General features: G+C 42.6%; 1 protein-coding gene across 1 annotated transcript in view; it reads left to right on the plus strand.

Moving 5' to 3' along the window:
- LOC148896231 (zinc finger protein 516-like) overlaps positions 1–47 on the plus strand; it is a 90,553-nt gene extending 90,506 nt beyond the window's left edge. Inside the window, exon 5 of the mRNA XM_088999121.1 lies at positions 1–47. This exon is cut by the window's left edge and continues 61 nt beyond it. The gene's annotated coding sequence lies outside the window, so the exon portion shown is untranslated.
- The last annotated feature ends 19,380 nt before the right edge of the window (positions 48–19,427 follow it).

Here is a 19,427-nt window from a genome sequence, read left to right on the forward strand (position 1 = left end):
GCCTCATTCACCAACCAATCGGCCTTGATAGGACCCGGGCCCAGCTGGCAAGGCACACTCACTTCCCGCTCACTCCTTCTCTATCTTTCTATTCCACCGGCCAGCCCATCCACTTCCTCATTGTCAATCAATTTGTTCTCTTTTTACTTTAGATTTGTGCCCTTTCCCTTCACTGGTCTCGCCTTGCAACCACCCCACCTCACCCCCGCCACCGTCTGTGAAACTGAGCATTGATGGATAGACATGTGCTGGCGTATAGAGGAACCTATTTGGACTTGTGTGTCAGCCCATCTTTATCAAATGTTGCGGAGGTATATTCGCTTGCTATGCTTCATTACTCTGGAATGGAGGGCCCTGAAATGTTTGACTGCTCTGTCTTCTCTCCTCAGATCCCCACCAGCTCGACCCCCCTTCCCTCTTGCTCCCTCCCTCTCATATATCGGCTGTGAGCTGTTGAGAGAGTGTGAGTGTCTTGCTCACTCTGGACTAGCCAAGGGTACACGTTTTGTGCCGTTGTTGTCGATTCTGTTGCTCACACTGAGGTGCAAAGGAAGACCCTTGCCTGCCGGGCTGCTCCACATGACAACCGGCTGCCGTACCGGGATGCAATTGGCTGAGCCTCAATGAGGTCTCTGCCAATCAAAACGCCCCTTGACAGCCCCTGTTTCTGAGGATGACCCCGGGATGACATCACTGGAAAGGCATTAATGTAATAAAAAGCTAGGTAGTACAATACTGTAAAGGGCAGTGCAACATAACGTCGTATTGAGCAGAGCGGTGAATCTAAATTGAGGTGTTGCACTTTTGCGCTTGTGGTTGAATGAGGGGTCAACGCTCACTGAACATCTCCGGGGAAGGATTTTTTTTTCTTGCCATTCTCTCAAAACTGCGAATATCTTTGTTGCACACTTCTCTGTGTGTGTTCAGAAGAAGTTGTATGGACCGTATGGGGTGTGGTCATTCACAGGAACTGAACCCAATGTGAAATCTATCACCTCTTTGTAGCTTTTAGTCTTTCGGAAATTTGCTGTTATTATTTTTGTTTAGTCATTTAAAAGAACATCTGTGAGGTCACAGTTGACTGAAGGGGTGCTGACACGACATTGGCATCCGTGCTGCACCAATGTATTTTGTTGCAATATATCTAGCACTGGTGTAAATTTTGTGCAGCGTATAAAGCTACTTACTCAAGAAAAGTGTGTTATCCCTGTTGCAGCTCTGCTTGCGTTCACACGGCAGTTTTTGAGGTCGTGCGATACGAATACATTAAAAATAAATAAATAAAATGTGCATGTGCATAAAGCATACTTCATTTTCCCCATCAAGTTTATGATGTATCAAAAACAATTGTTTATACCGATGCATCCAAATCAGCATAGTGGTCAGATAGAGTAAAGGGATGAGAGTGACAGGAAGCAAAGATGGCCGAAGTACAACAGAGCACGAAATACCGTATGCATAAAGCACACCTGAGTATAAGGCGCACCCAAATTAATGGTGTACAGACGCTCACCAACTTACAAACATTCGAGTTACGACGTAACGCTACCTACGAACATTGTTGCGGGTACAGCATGCTATAATTTAGATTTTGTACTGTGCGGCTTTTTACGGCCGAGCTCACAGACACATTAGAGGTTCCAAGGGCTGGATGTTTATACGACAGACACGAAGGCTGACCAATCAGCGCCCGGCCGGCTATGCTGAAGGGTTGACAATGTGTTCAGGCCCTGATCGGCCGCGATCGCTTATGATTGGTTGCGTAGAGTATGTGGGCGGGGTAGGAATCCCTCTTCCCAGTTCAGGCTCCGAGGAGGAGGTGAATGGCGATGCATAACAAAAAGCAATGGCACGTAATTCGGTAATTACGTGCCAGCAGCTTCAGTAATGGATTATTGAAGACCCAAGGATATACTGTATGTTGTCGTACTAGAGTAGGTGTGAATTTATTTTTCGAGTCTTAGAGCGTCTGTGTTTTATACTTCCCCGTTCAGTGTTTTCCTTAAACATAAATTCCATGGAAAATATAGCACTGAAGCAAATAACAATCAAATTCACCTTACAAACAACCACTGGGAACGGATCTTGTTTGTAAGGTGGGGAGCATCTGATTTAAATGTTTTTCCACATAAAAGGTGTGCACCCAACTATAAGGCGCACCTACAATGAATGAAAAGTGTTTTAAAAATACTATGTATAAATATGTAAATGTGTTCCAAATATAAGGCACACCACATTATAAGGCGCTACCGTAGGAGCTGGGGTTACAGACTACTTCTACAGGGGGAAATGGAGTCGTTGATTGCTGACAGTAGTTGCGAGACTTGTTGGGGCTCAACATTACTTCACATTTAAAGGACAACCGACATCTCCCGACAAGTTGTGCCCATAATTTGTAAAATGGCTTCAAATGACTTCTACTGAGCGTATTTTACAAATATTCCACCACATATAGCTATATTTTACGTTTTAAGACTCGTGCTGAATATTCCGGTCTTGTTTTTTTTTATTAAGTCTTGTTTTTGAGTTGGTGACAAGTCCGTACGTGACGTCACTGACTGAACGCCCCTGACCGAAAAAAAAGACACATTGTAGCAGTCCTTCCATCACGTCAATGCTTGTTTGGTCTGAAAACCTTGTGTTGCGTCAGAAGAGGGCGTCCAAGCTCCATATAAGGAATTTATCAGCCTGTGGACACGCAATACACTGTCATGTCTACAAGAGGTCGCCATTTTCTTCTGCCTCTTTATGGGTGAGACATTTACCCCAATGTTGCCTCAAAATGGCACAGAATAAATTCTTTAATCGATTGCAAACATGTATGCTTTCCTCTTTAGAACTATTTGAATCATATTCATAACTGGATGTGTGACAAGAAAGCATATTCTCTGATTCTGAAACCATTGTTTTGATTCTCCAGCAATGCAAGATGTCTTGGCGTGACATCACGAACTGTGGCCAGGACTTTCTGAAAATGCCCAATTCGCAGCTCAATTTCTTGCAGATTTTGGACACTTAAAGTCATTTATATTAGTGTTTTGCATTTGAATAAAAGTATCATACTGCGTGTTTTGGGTATTTTAGATGCTATAAAACGTTTTCCTGATGTCAGTGAGGAAACAAAAAAGTGACGTTGTTTGTCCTTTAAGGCACAACCGAGTATAAGGCGCAGGTTCATCTTTGGAAGAAAATAAAGGCTTTTGGGAGTGACTTAGAGTCCTGTAATCAATTATTCTCACACGAGGCAAGTATATTACCCATGTAGCGAAGCGACGGATTCTACCCCGGTAGTGTTCACACGTTCCATTTAATGTCGGGGCTGCTCCGTGAACTAGAATTTACTCCGGAGGGAAATTTTAAACCATCACCTGAGCCGGGTTAAATTTACGTGTGAACACTACCGGCAGCGACGCCGGTGCTGCATCCAAGTAAAAGTTGACGTGTCAACACCCCTATAAATTGAACAACGGGGGCTGGTTATGTTCTTGTTTATTCCATCGGTCTTTAAGGGATTTATGCTCTGAGTTACTTCCAAATCAAACTCAGACTGTCACATCCTCGTCCTCGTCAGGAGCGCGCCCCTCCCCTCCTGTCTCCTCCTCCGCTGCTCCTTGGAGCGGGCCCCTCCCTTCCTGGCTCTCCCGGCTCACGCACCTGTTCCCTATTCCCTTAATTGTGCCTTCTGGCTATAAAAGCCACACCTACTGTACGGTCGTTGTCAGCGTATTCCAGGAAGTTCCCCGTCACCTGTACGCATGCTGGTCTGTCTTGTCATTGCCCTTATTTTCTGTCAAATCATTTGTGTCTCAGTAAAGACTCTTTGTTGGAAACTCTGTCTCCCAGTGTATTTCGGATCCAACCTTTACCACCTTCCGTCGTCCCTCGAGTCCTGTCGTCATGCCTCGAGTGTATGTGACACAGACAAGCATGCTTTTATATATCTTTTCATGGGGCGCAGTCATGCAGTTACTGGGTCTTGTGAAAACTGTTCCTCGAAAGTCCAACCATCAATTTTCAGATGAAAGGAAAGCTGTATAAAAGGTGTATAAAAGGAAGAAGGAAGAAGAAATGCCTTTATTTTAAATGATTCATGCAAAATAAAGTCTATAAAAGAATCACCGCTTGAACCCTTTCATGCACCCCATAACCTGAAAACATGATGAACTGCCAACTATATTAACCATGGTCTATGAAAGGGTTAAACAGTAGGTATGAGTTAAAAATAGAAAAGGGAATACATTGTATATAGTTATGTGGTGTTGCTGGGCAGGCTTTGATTGTTCCTACTTCAGGGGAAAAGTTGGAAGAGGGAATAGTTGAGATATGGCCAAGACCCTTTTGCCCATAGTCACCGGGCACCAAATGGGTATCATTCAGTCGTGGGATCGCCGGTGAATTGGCGTGCCTCGCCACTGCCATTGCTCAGGTATCAACTGTGCAGGTATTTGTAAGCCCTAGTCCGAGGCCCCTCCGCTAGTTGCTCTTTCACTATTCGGAGTACTTCATCGGTGCACGAACGTGTTTACGTACTTTCATTGCGTTTGTTGAGTACGAGGATTGGTTCTTCCCTTCTGCCCCTACTCTCCTTTCGGGCTTTATTTATTTGTATTTCTCCTGGTCCTCGTTTGTTGGACCAGCGCCCTGAGTTTGTTTTTGTTCGTTCGGTACATTTGACGTTACATCATTAAATACACTTGTACGGAACACCTGTCTCTATCGACTTCTTTGGGGATCCAGAAAAACATTTCAAATCTACGAGGCGATACTTTCTGTGCCTCGTTCACAACATGCCAAACATAGATTGGAAAACCCTACCAAATATTTTTTATTTATTTTTGCTCACTTTGCAAGGTGACCGTTATGCTAATAGACTACTATTGAGGTTTGTTTTCCTCCATTATTGTTTTGGTTGCGAAATATTTGCAGATGCTCAGACTGAAATTAATTATGGCCGTATGGCCACATTCTTCAATAAAATAAACCGACTGGGAAAACCAACAGTATAGCAGAGAGTCAACACAATTTAGTATTGAATGCACGCAGACGCACGCGCACACGCATGCGCGCACACACGCGCACACACACACACACATGCACGCAAACTCACACACACACACACACAGGCATACACAGGCACACGCACTCTGGCACACACACACACACACACACACACACACGCACACACACACACACACACACACACACGCACACACACACACACACACACACACACACACACACACACACACACACACACACACACACACCATCTTATTGTTGGCACTATGTGCAGGTTTTGAACTGTCTCATGAAATGGCGCCAAACTGGAAAGTCATCACTTATGAATGTTTGAATGAATGAAATTGTACACTCAGCCCGAGGAGCCAGCGTTCTTCCACCAACCTCATTTGAATCTCGCTGGCCTTTCTCCAAATAGCCTGTTTGGTTGTTATGATCCAGACAGAAGAAGGGCGGGGGGCACGATGGGTTCAAAGAAACAATGTACAACGCCAAAGAAGCCATAACTCCGGACTTTAATTGCATCTCAACTAAATGCCAGTACGCCCCAAGACCTCTGGTCATCATCTGCGTGCTTTTAATGTCAGTAACGGTCACTCTACCAAACCAAATCAAATTTGGACCATAAATATTTGCAGGGGTAACATTTGGGAGATTTATTCCTTGAAATGCATTAAATGAGACTATGTATTGAAACCGGGAATTTTTTATGTTATATATTTCAATAAACAGGCTGAAAATGTGATTGCCGTTGCATTTAAGAAATATGCAGTGGTTGTTAAAAACGTAGTTTGCAGTAAAATTTCTTTACAACCAGCGTAAAACACAATGGCTTAAATGTCTGAACATTTGAATTATATTCCATTTTGCATAATTACAGAGAGATTAAAATCATTTGAGATGAAAAATTACTAAAATAATGATAAATGTAAGAATGGTGGGGTGTTATCAATATATTACTATTGAACACTGAACTCACTCCAGTTTTGACAAGCCACATGGGCCATTTAACCTTCAGTGTCTGTTTCTCAAAATGAAATTGCACTTGCATGAAAAAAAGTCAGACTCATATTACTGTGAAAAAAGATGCCTTTCCTCTGGAACAATAAGCAGTCCTTGAACTCCATGTCATTAAAGTGAACGCTATCATTTCCTTTCATTAAGATGACTGTGTGCAGACGCATATTGCAGTTGGAAGGCGAAGCTGTGGCAGGAGACTCATTTAAAAAACGCCCTAATCTGGAAAACGATTCCAGTGTTTCTCAGATGTTATATCCTTCCAACCCTGCATGGCAAACACTTAAGAGAGCTGTACAATTTTGAGGCATTTAAATGAATCCCTTCTAAAAATTGCACCCTGAGAGCTGCTGCTGCTACTGCTCGCCCGCTTTCACATATATTGCCCATTCCTTTGGTAATGAATATTGAAGAAACGAAATCAATTTTATACATTTTCTCCCGCAGAGATTGCAATGAGCGCATGCGAAAAGGCCTCTCATCAATTGTGTTGCTGCTGTTTTTGGCTGGTGTCAAAGCATCATGGCGTCTCTTGTTTTGCTCATTTGATGAGTCCCTCATATTGTATCCTTGTTTGGCCTAAAAATGAAATGACTCTCAAACTGCAGTATTGCCAGAGGCAGCCTGGCTGAATTGCTATTTCAAGCAAAATGGACATGGACATAAATATCCTCATGGGTGCTTTGTAATAAAAAAAGAAAAAAAACACAATGTTATGAAACGCACTGGAACATAAAGAGACAGAAGGGGGGGTGGTAGTTGTGAAAGGGAGGGTGGTAGTTGTGAAAGGGAAAATATCCATCAAATTAACACATCAGTGCCTTTGATTGTAATCTCTCTGCCCTTACTCGTGCTTTGCCACACAAGACAAGCGGCAAAATGTGATTTATCAATGCAAAGCTAATGGCATCAATATGAATCTAACTAAAAATCAATATTTCATTACCAAATTGTTAGTGAGAATGAAGAAAAATGGCCGTGGCCGAAGCATTCTCCAGGGTAGGAGCATCTGGAGTTCAATGTGACAAGATGATCAATGCATGACTGGGGGCTCGAGTGAGGACACGACGAGGACAGGACTCAGTCTGGGCACACTTTGAACTCTCTTTCTCCCTCCCTCCATCTGCCTCTGCAAAAATGTTGCCTTCCCTTCATGATTATTATTTTTTCGTCATTTAATTCCTCTTTCTGGTCTCTTTCATATATTTATCACGCAGTTTCCTCCTTCAATCTCTTCTTGTGTGTCAGCAAAGGACCACACAGTGTTTCACATTCCTCCTCAATTAATGACCAACTCCAACATGGAGCCACTCAATCTCCAACTCCTCCTGCAGCACCTCACCCCAACACGGACACGCACACACACACACACACACACACACACACACACACACACACACACACACACACACACACACACACACACACACACACACACACACACACACACACACACACACACACACGCGCACACACACACACACACACACACACACACACACACACACACACATACACACCATTTCAATTATTTTTGCTTCCTTTGAAGAGCAGTCAGCATTTTTTATCTCTTCCCCTTTAGTCTACCTTTCTCACTCCCAGTGGATATATTTCCTAAGGCTCATCGCACGCTCTCCGAACCAGCACTGTATCGCTCGTGTAATGAGTGTGAGACAGAAGGAAGAAAAGAAACCCAGAGAGAGGAAAACCGAGTTTATGTTCTTGACCAGATCCCGCTTCCATCAAATGTGATTCACGTTTTTTTGTGTGTGTGTGTGTGTGTTTTTTTAGAGAGACACCGTCTCGGAGCGCCTATGCACTGCATGCTCAAACTCCCCTTTCAGGGTTTGGAAAGAAATCCTCCACTTCTGGCGTTTTCTTTCTACAGGGCCCCCCTAAACACCATTATTGCCGCTCATTTATATGTCCCCTGGGAGAAAGTGGTAATGTCCAAGAGGCCATTTCTCTCCAGCAGGAGTGGACAGATCCACTCCTCCCAATGAAAAGGAGAAGGGGCTGATTGTAAAACATGTGTCATTACTGTGTCAAAACACCACACAGCACAATGACTCCATCCTTTGCCTTCAGTCGTTTGGGAGGAAATTCATCCTCTAATTTATGGCTCATGAGATAAGCATCCCCTCGAACTGTGTTGCGCTAAAGGGCTTGCAGTGACAAATATCATACATGGGCAGAACGACTAATGTGAATGCTAATATTGCCCCTGACACACAATGAATCGACCCCAGGTGAAATGCAGCTTTGGATAAAATTTTCATGTTTCCACTGCTGAGCGATTAACCTGCGATGGATTTTCATTGACTCCTGCACTTTGTTAGTGCAAACATGGCTTAACACAAGTCTGTGAGGTTGTGCCTCTGTGAGACATTAGTACAACTAAGAGAGGAATATGTTAGAAGTTGTCAACATCGTTCACTTGTAATCATCAATAAATCAATCATAATTGTTGTCAACCTCATCTATAACAAATACAGTGGCGCCTCCCAAGTTGACACGATCGATTCTGTGACAGTTGAGTTCCTATTTTTTTCTATTTTTAGTTTGCTTTTGAAGAAGTTCCAGATCATTCACTTCAAGGATAACTTTACAAACGGATGAGATTTGATACAGTGAAAACGTTTATATTTTTATCATTTAAATATTTGTATATGGTCATTCATTTTCACGTATATTACATCACTTCAGAAATGGATTAAGAAAAATCTAGTTGACCGCCATGTTCACACATCACAAGAAAACGGACATGTCGTATGTATATACAATGGACAAAACGCAATTGCACATTATTCAGAATTGTTGCATATATACATCATTTATGACAGTTATCCATAACTGTCAAAAAAAATCTTATCGCCCCAGTTCTAAAATAATCACAGACCCCTGCAGTCATACGTGTGTATTCATGTGTGTGTGTGTGTGTGTGTGTGTGTGTGTGTGTGTGTGTGTGTGTGTGTGTGTGTGTGTGTGTGTGTGTGTGTGTGTGCGTGCATGCGTGTGTGAGGAGAAGTTGGACATCTCGCATCAAAATAAATAAATAGATAAACAAACAATCAATGCAAGTTGAGTGGTTGAACAAACAAACAAACAAATAAATAAATAAATAAATAAATAAATAACCTCCTCATCCTTTGAAGGTACCTGATGGAGGAGGATCTGTCACGGTTAGCAAGGTGGTGATGGCGGTTTTGGATCCCAAAAAGCAGGCAGGAGGGAGCAGGAGGTTTTGTTTGACGAATTGTATTAAAATAAAGTCAGCAGGAACAAAATCTAAAATATCAAAATCATCTGAACAGAAAAAATACAAAGTATCAAAAGAAAACCAAGATTAAATGTCCACCATGGTAAAACAAACACATGCACAGCATACAATGCATACAATTGCATACAAAGCATACAATGCATACAAAGTATACAATGACCCGGGACGAGTTTGAACATACTGCTATCATTATAAAAATGCAGTGTACAAAGTAACAGGTGACTTTCATTCCTAATTTTTAATTTTTCAAAACTGCCCTCTCCACTCCAATTTCAAAGTTAATGAAGCACATTATTTCTCATTCCTTTCTCGCTGAGCCGAAAACACAGTCATGCATTAAAAGCAAAGAAACACTTATTGATCTTATATTTTGTTTATGTATTGCCGTAAATCACTCCACTACCTCCCACTGGTCTTGTGAGGTACGCATATAAATAAAAACATTTCTGTGTGCTGAAGTGTCATTGAAGATTCTATTTCTGAAATGAGGATAACAAGAAGTTTGCTTGGTATTAATGAATATATAACAGAATGTAATGCATAATTTATGTTACAGGTGATGCCGTGCTCGATGGAGAGAGCGATAGATTCATTGTTTACCCAACTCTGTTGGAAAGTTTGAACTAAGAGTCCGGCGTACTCAAAGCTATTCTCGAAATTCAAATGATGTTTTAAGTTGGATGAGACAGACAGGTTAAATACTGGATCCACACCGTCTCAATCACATTGGATTTTGCTATTAGTAACTCTTTAGTTGAAAATGTGTGTATCGTGAATATGCCCCACACCAAGGAAGCAATAAACAACCATTTATCAAAAAACAGCGTGATTTTGCGGAAAGTAAAGCTGTCTGGTAATTAACACATCAAATAGGGGCAATTGGTTCGCGGAAGGGCGGCCAAGTAGTCGAGTGGTTAGCGTGTCGACTTCATAGTGCAAATATCCTGGATTCAATTCCAGCTGTGGCCTTCCTATGTGGAGTGTGCATGTTCTTGTCTGCATGGGTTTTCTATGGGTCCTCCGGTTTGCTCCATCCATCCATCCATCCATCTTCTGCCGCTTATCCGAGGTCGGCTCGCGGGGGCAGCAGCTTCAGTAGGGAAGCCCAGACTTCCCTCTCCCCAGCCACTTCTTCTAGCTTGTCCTGGCGGATCCCGAGGTGTTCCCAGGCCAGCTGGGAGACATAGTCTTTCAAGCGTGTCCTCTGTCGTCCCCGGGGTCTCCTGCCAGTGGGGCATGCTCGGAACACCTCACCAGGGAGGCGTGCTGGGGGCGTCCTAATCGGATGCCCGAGCCACCTCATCTCAAAGTTGCTCCAACATTCCAAAAACATGCAGGGCAGGCTGATTGAACACTCCAAATTGTACATGCGCGTGAGTGTGAGTGCAGCAGGTTGTTTGTCTTTGCGTGACTTGCAATTAGCTGGCAACCAGTTCAGGATGTTTCCCGCCTATTGCCCAAAGACAGCTGGGATAGACTCGAGCACCCTCTGCGACTATTATGAGGATAAGCGGATTGGAAAAGAAATGAAAATAAAATGGTATGCTGAAGTATCTCAAATCACAGTCCTAAACCTACGAGCAATGACAAGATAAAAGAAGCGACTTAGATCAATCAAATCCTCCTCACCTCACAACAAAATAAAAAGAGAAGTTCCAAGTGCAAATGGAAGCTGCAGGCACACAGAGGTCAGATAAGCTTTGAGGCTGGGTAATGGAAGAAGGACGTTGGTTTATCATGTAGAATTTAAGGTGCTGCGACTCTTGAGTGCATCGCCACAAAGATGAAAGTCAATACTCATCAATAGCGAGTAACATCTTCATGCGTGGCTTTTTGCAATTGTCCCTTGCATGGTATCATCGCAACATTTTACGACGCCTTTTCGTCGCAACTGTTGTTTAAATTATAATTGAAAGAAAGTGAACTTTATTCATACAAAGATACTTACGTAGGGTTAAATTTTCCCGTAGCACGAATGTCCCACTGTCTGCAATAATGTGGTGGGTTCTCCATTTAGCTTGAATACACAAGCAATCAGCCTCGACTCGTTATGTAGGTGGCGATGGTGGAAAGGAGGAACCCCTGAGGGGTTTATCTGTGGAACATTGGAACGATCTTCATGGAGGCAGGAAGAGTTTGATGGGTGAAGCACACTTGAGTGTGGTGAAAGCAGTATGACTAATGTGTGGAATGGGACATTTACATAGGAGAGGCGGGCTGCGCTTGCAGCTTCCCAGAGGTACGGATGGCGGGCCCAGTACCGTGTCGGCTGCCTGTCCTCGGGCCTCGCTCTGCTTCTTCATTTCCATGCTCCGTTTTAGATCAAGGCTTCTCTTAATATTTCCGCATTATCCAAGAAGGCAATCTCAGATTGGAATTTGATTCACTTCAGGGAGGATGTGCAGCAACCCTCCCCTTTTTGATTATTGAACTTTTTGGTGTGGCTTACCTGTGGTGGCACGCAATGAGTTCCTCTTTACATACATCTTAATATAATGAAACAAAATGGCAATGTGTATACAGCCATGGCACGCTTTTCCTCCTCACTGGAATTTGTGATCAGTTTGAAACATGACATCGCATCAAGAATGTAAGTCAATATTAATCATCTGTCATTTGTTCTTTTCGAGAGACAGAAACTTTGGATTTTTTTAAACAATATTTCAGCAATAGTTGTATTAAGTTCATCCTGTCTACTTGATATCTAATTTAAAACTTATTATTTTCTTACAGACAGTGTATTGTAGGTGTTCAAATACCTGACATGTTTCGGTGTATACTTCCGCCTTCGTCAGAGTGTCACGGATGTTGTTGTGATTAGCTTTTTTTCAGCTGGTGTTGCTAAGAGGGCGTGACCTACCTGTCAAATCTGTCAGGCAAGTCATGCCCCCCGCTGTCCGCTCGTCCCTCCAGGATACTGATCCAGGTGGTAGGGAGCATGTAAGCTCCCTCATCCTTGTTGATGGTCCTTGGTTCTCGCTCCCGGATTTCAATGGCCTCTCTGATCCAGCGCTGATGTTTGTTTTCTTCGGTGCGGATTACTCTGGCCTTCTCCCAGTTCATTATGTGCCCTCTCCGGGTCGGGGAGGAGATTTTGCCTCAAGTGGAGGAGTTTAAGTATCTGGGAGTCTTGTTCACGAATGAGGGTGTAAGGGAGCGAGAGGTTGACAGGCGGATCGGTGTGGCATCTGCTGTGATGCGGACTTCGTACCGATCTGTCGTGGTGAAGAAGGAGCTGAGCCAAAAAGCAAAGCTCATAATTTATCGATCTACATCCCAACCCTCATCTATGGTCACGAGCTATGGGTTGTGTCCGAAAGCAGGAGATCCCGGATGCAAGTTGCCGAAATGAGCTTTCTCCGTAGGGTGTCCGGGCTCTCCCTTAGAGATAAGGTGAGAAGCTCGGTCATCCGGGAGGGGCTAAAAGTCGAGCCGCTTCTCTTCCACATACAGAGGAGCCAGATGAGGTGGCTTGGGCATCTGATTAGGATGCCCCCAGGAAACCTCCCTGGTGAGGTGTTCCGAGCATGCCCCACTGGCAGGAGACCCCGGGACACGCTGGAGAGACTATGTCTCCCAGCTGGCCTGGGAACGCCTCGGGATCCGCCAGGACAAGCTAGAAGAAGTGGCTGGGGAGAGGGAAGTCTGGGCTTCCCTACTGAAGCTGCTGCCCCCGCGACCCGACCTCGGATAAGCAGCAGAAGATGGATGGATGTATAGAGCAAACCGGAGGGAGGACCCATAGAAAACCCATGCAGAAGAGAACAGCTGGAATTGAACCCGGGATATTTGCACTATGAAGTCGACACGCTAACCGCTCGACTACTTGGCCGCCCTTCCGCGAACCAATTGCCCCTATTTGATTTAATTTCCAGACAGCTTTACTTTCCGCAAAATCACGCTGTTTTTTGATAAATGTTTGTTTATTGCTTCCTTGGTGTGGGGCATATTCACGATACAAACATTTTCAACTAAAGAGTTACTAAGCGGCAGAAGATGGATGGATGGATGGATGGATGGATGGATGGATGGATGGATGGATGGATGGATGGATGGATGGATGGATGGATGGACGGTGATGTTTACTTTCACATAATCTTATTCTTTGGCGTGCAACAAATCCTGGGTATACTCCACCCGCTGCCCAAATATGGTGTTGCAACTATCAAGGTGAGTGGGATAGAAAATGGGTTGCTGAATAATGTTTCATGTGAATTATCGTCTGCAGCAATATATATATTTTTTTAATCCTGTATTTTGGTCACAATATTTGGCCGCACGAGAGGGGCATTGAACCTAATCTTTATTATGGGGTTGTCTCTTGAGCATTCAGCGTGTTATTTATTTATTTATTTTTAATCCACACTCTTTCTTGTATGTTAAAACCAGCATATTTTCACTCACTGTTGTGGTTAAAAATATATTTTGCAATATTTTGTGTTACATTTGCAATGCAATGTTTCTTTCACAAAAATTTCAAAAAAATACAGAAAAAGCACATTTACTTCACCGGATTTGCCAATACGAGCCAATTTCATTCATCCCTCTGGCTTGGATTGAGTTTGAAAAAAATGGATGTAAAAGAGAGACAAAGGATTACATTTTTATGGTGAGTTGAAACCAGCAGGTCTATTGTGGGAGCAACTGCTAGCTTTTTTTTTTGTCTGGCTTTGTGTTCTACTTGTGTTGCTTCCTCGCCTTTGTCTCAGATAACCAGTCGTGAAGTATAATGGATGTAGAACACCAAAATTCTTGGGCCTTTGGAGGGTCTCACTAAAAAAATCATTTCTATACACCCCATCTTTTTTTGTAGATAGATTTTGCTTGCATGACAGCTTTTCTGTTGGTGAATTCAGACAAAACAGATGATATTCTAGTTTACAAAAACACTAAGAAAAGAATTACGCTCCTCCAATTTAAACCCCTTTTTATGTTCCATGACGAGTCCTAGTCATGCGCATTATTTACACTGAGGTGATGATTTCAGAGCAAATTGAATTTTTGACTTACTGGTGGGGAGTCATGGGTCGTTAACCCTCTTTGGGGTCATTTACACATTAAGGGTTGCAAAGGTCACATGCATTTGGTTTGAGATTCTGTTTTAACTTCTTTCAAAACAGAAACAAGGCCATTATGAATGAGTGATGCTAAATCATTCTATTACTTGTCAACGAATCCACATTCCTGCCACTCTTTAAATCAGGATCATTCAGTTACAAATCGAGGAGGCCCAGTTGTTGGTCATCATGAGCAGGAATCATCCACAGACATGCAGCAACATGATAACATAAAAGCTCAGGTAAGAGTTTTAGAAATGAATCTGCTATTAAAAATTGAATAAATTGTTGATACTGCCAGAGGGAAAAAATAGTTTGGTGTACAACAAAAAATAACTTTTTCGGCAGCACAAATATGCCAGCGCTCTTCTTGATTTGGGAGGAATGTTAGTGCCATTTGATTGTCATTGCTGGTCAGCTCTGGGGCGATTGTGCTTTTTAGCACCTGTAATGGAAATCATTTTCACAGCTTTGCTTTGTTCAGCGGAAAGGTTCATGCTGTTGGACAGTCTGCGGCTGGATGGATGCATGGCTTGAGGAGCAGACAGGAACATCAGCGCAGAGCACCAATGTGTCTGTGGAACTGTCGCGGCTTGAAATTAAAGCGGATTTATGTGGGACAAGAGATATCAGACAGTCTCTTTTCGTCAATGGATGCTCCAGCTTCGTGTTTGCTTTCAACATTTAGCTTGTAGCAGACGTGCACATTTCAGCACGACGTCCCGCACGACGTCCCTGATCCACTGGTGAAAAGGATGCTTTGATCCTCTCCTCTTTCAGCTAGAACTGCTCCATGCAACAAAAAAGGATGTAGAAAGTGCTAATCCAATCCAATCCGATTACATGTTGCATTGGCGGGATCATATTGTTGCCGGGCAGGATGCCGCAGCAAAGAAAGCCGCTCTTACCACTCTCAATCTTATGAGTTTAGAGTCGCGTGAACTGATACCCACACAAGTTTAAAAAGATATGCAAGCGTTAGCCACAAAATCTGAAAAAGATCTGTGGTTGACCGTTGGTGCTAAACTTGTTGACGGACTGTATAAAATCGACGACAAGCCATGTTTACCGAGAAACGTGTTACCTATGGTTGCTCGTTTAAGCCATGGTAGGTCACATGTATCAACAGGAGCGATGGTGTTTATAGCAGGAAATACATTCCATTTAGGCACAGGTTTCAATTTATATGCAAAAAAAAACTTCTCAAAGTTGTTTAAATTGTTGTAAACACAATCCACAAGGTAACATGCAACCAAAAAGAGGAACATTTCCACAAGGGTCACACCCCTTTGAAGTGATCCATAGGGATTTCATTGAACTAAAAACATGTGGTCCATGTGGACCGTAGCAAAAGCATTATGCAAACGATGTCATAACTCAAATTTCCAAGCATTTAGGTACGTCTGTGTAAGCTCTCAGTCGTACAGGAGTGGATCTATCGATGAGAAGGTTTCTTCAGCCGTCATCTGTACAAATTTGAAGGTTTCGGACTTATTCGGATTTGTCAAACAACCTCCTGCTCCCTCTTGCCTGCTTTTTGAGATCCGCACCCGCCATCACCACCTCGCAAACCCTGACAGAACGAACCGACCAACCATCGGATCCCGCAGGTACATCGGACCCGTCTCATTTCCACCCTATGCCTGGCAATGCTACGTCCACGTTACCCGACGCCTCGTCGAGTTTGAATTGCGTCACTCGACGAGCCGTAACGTCCACGAAAAACGTCCGGCCGAGACCTCCTTGCAGGTGGCCGTCCAGGGTGACACTGGGTGTCTGGCAGTGCACACACACGTCCAGCCACGCTGTCGTCGTGCATGACGAATTGAGTCTCATCCACGACGAGCCGTGCAACGTCCGCGTCAATGTCAGTCCGAGACCCCATCAGGCCGCCGCCCGTCGTATGCTGGAGAGGCAGCGGTCGCCGTCTCCACCATTGTTCCCTGGCGAGTGGATGTTTTGGTAGACTGTTGGGACTTCTGGAAGCAGCCCCTTGAAGGGGGGGTACTGTCATGATCTGGTTGGGGACCAACGGGGGGCGCTGTCGGCCCCGCCTGCACATGCACAGGTGCTGGTCGTCCCGATCAGATTGGCGACCAACGGGTAGCGACGTCAGCCCTTCTTGCAGCCTCGCAGGTGCTGGTCGTTTTAATCACTGACACTTAAAAGGACACCCGGCACGACCATCCGGTGTCGGTTCATTGTTTGCTGCATGTTTGTTGCATGCTTTGTCTGCAATTGCATGCATTGTATGCTGTGCATGTGTTTGTTTAACCTTGGCGGACTTTTACTTTTGGTCTTCTTTTGATACTTTGTATTTTTTCTGTTCAGATGATTTTGATGTTTTACATTTTGTTCCTGCTGACCTTTATTATAATACAATTTGTCAAACAACCTCCTGCTCCCTCCTGCCTGCTTTTCGGGATCCGCACCCGCCATCACCACCTCGCAAAACGTAACAGGAGATGCATGTACTGATGTTTTTAATGTGGAAACAGGAGGGAATGTTAGAATTAGTTATATACACATGCTAAAAACATCCTATCTTATTTCATTTCTACTTATTTTTATCAATTAGTATGTCCATATATGTATGTAGTTTAGTTATTTGTATATGTTAATTAGTATACACGTACTCAGCTTGTACTTAGTATAAAGACCTACCTATCATGTTTCAGTCTAATAATAAATATTCATGATTGTATCTAGCAGATGATAGGTCCTTTGCAAAGTGACATCACTCCTGTTGTCTATATCTGAAACAGACGAGCTCTCCCCTCTCTCTCTCTCTTGTTCTTGTCTCTCTGTCCCTTGGCCTAGCGTCTCCCCTGGAGAACATCCTCTAGTTGCCTGATAATAAATATTCCTTTTTTTGTCTCTCACCTTGCTTCCTCCTGATTGAATATTTAGACTATACAAATGGATAGCTGAACCAGAAAGAACAACATTTCACGCAACACCCTCCTTTGTGAAACTGTGAAACAACCTCCCTGTGCACATCAGACAAGTGCACTCAAGTGTAGTCTGTGGCTTTTCAACACAGCTAGCGACCCTGCTGATGTTTTATCACAGAGGTGTCTAAATTGGATCCTCAAGGGCCGCTGTCCTACATGTCCAATGCTGACCACAATGATCAGGATCATTTTCCTGCTTTATCACAGCTGATGAGCTCATAATTTGAATCAAGTGTGTTGCAGCAGGGACATATCTAAAATATGTGGGCCAGCGGAACTCGAGGACGCTTGTTTTTATTATTGTTTTAAAATATTTATTTTTTCTAAATTATGTTCGGTTCAAGCACAACACCTTTATTTTAGACACAGTTGTTCTTGAAGTGCAAATTTCCCCACTGAGGTACTATTAAAGGCTTTCTGATTCTGATTACGATATAAACAAAATTGAGTTCAGGTCACAAACGATTAAGTGTTCAAATAAAAATAGTCAAATCGCAATCCTGTCTGAACCCCCGAGTAAAACAGTTAGACATACGCCGTTTTAATGAAGTTTATCCTTAAGCAAGAAAAGTGACACAAGGTGCGGTCGGGAATACAATATTTTGCTGAACAGATGATGTCGTTGATGCTTGATGGCCACAAGATACCACAGGCCCAAATGGCTCTGCTCTGAACACAGTAGACTAATTTGTGTTCCTCTGGGACCACCATATGCATTACCATTATAGGAAGAAAACATCTCCAATGTAATTAGCTTGGCCCGATGCAGGATGTTCTTCCTCCACCTATTTGGCTTAACATGACGACATGTCACAGCTGTGCATTGTCGATTCTCTAACAAACTTAAAACCTCTGCTTTTTGTCAAAATTGCAAGTGATGACAATGACAGTGATGTTGGCCAACAGTCCATTGCATCACTGTGGAAATCCACAGCAATGACTTCCCTGGAGAAAAGTGGTGTACGGAAATAATGGTTTTCAACAAATTTACAGAAGAAAAAGGCTGTTCTTCACATTCCATCATATCACGCAGAGTTGCTTATTGAAGCAAAAGTAATTGCTAATGCTCCCATTTTAATCAAAACTCTTCATTTAATATGGTCTGAAATTTAAACTGAATGATTTGGATATGAATTATGAATCACTCAATTTGAATAACTTCAATGAAAAAACTGCATTTGAAAAGCATTTGATTAAATTTTATGTGTATTGTTATTTTTAAATCATTGAATTGAAAAACTATTTCACAATTTTAAATCTCAGTTTGGAACTGAAGCTCAATACATATACAACAAACTTAAAACTGTAAAAGTTATTTTGTCTCCAACTGATGAAAATGTTTCCTCAGATGCCATCTGCACTTCTTTTGAAGGTGTCGGACATATATATATATATATATATATATATATATATATATATATATATATATATATATATATATATATATATATATATATATATAAATAAAAAAAATCCTCGTCTCACCCAACATGTATGCTTTCATCTTCAGAACTACAGTGTATTTGAATCATATTCATAACTGCATGTGTAACAAGAAAGCATATTATCAGAATCTGAAGCCATTGTTTGGATTCACAAGCAATGCAAGACGTCTTGGCGTGAAGTCATTTTTGTTGGTGTTTTGCATTTGAATAAAAAGTGACATCGGTTGTCCTTTAATACACAGTATGGAATGTTAATAATTTTCAAAATCATCACGATTCAGCAGACAAAACAATAAAAATTGTTGCAAAAAACGATTGCATTCATATACAGTACAGTGGGCATGTACATAACACAACAGGGAAACTGCAACGCTTACATCTTACTATATATATATATATATATATATATATATATATATATATATATATATATATATATATATATATATATATATATATATATATATATATATATATATATATTTTCACTATTGCTTAGCAGAGAGCAAACACAAGCATGGCTGAAGTCTACTTGACCTCAACACGGTGGATGTGGAGGGGAGCAGGGGTGGCGCTAAGAACTCAGCTTGTCCAGTCCTGGCAGGTAAACTGGCAGGGGCTTCACCCCAAGGTTGGAGGGTTCATTTGTTGAACA

Source organism: Hippocampus bargibanti, linkage group LG06, assembly GCF_051943395.1.
Source record: "Hippocampus bargibanti isolate YZ-2025 linkage group LG06, ASM5194339v1, whole genome shotgun sequence".
NCBI classification, from domain to species: Eukaryota; Metazoa; Chordata; class Actinopteri; order Syngnathiformes; family Syngnathidae; genus Hippocampus; species Hippocampus bargibanti.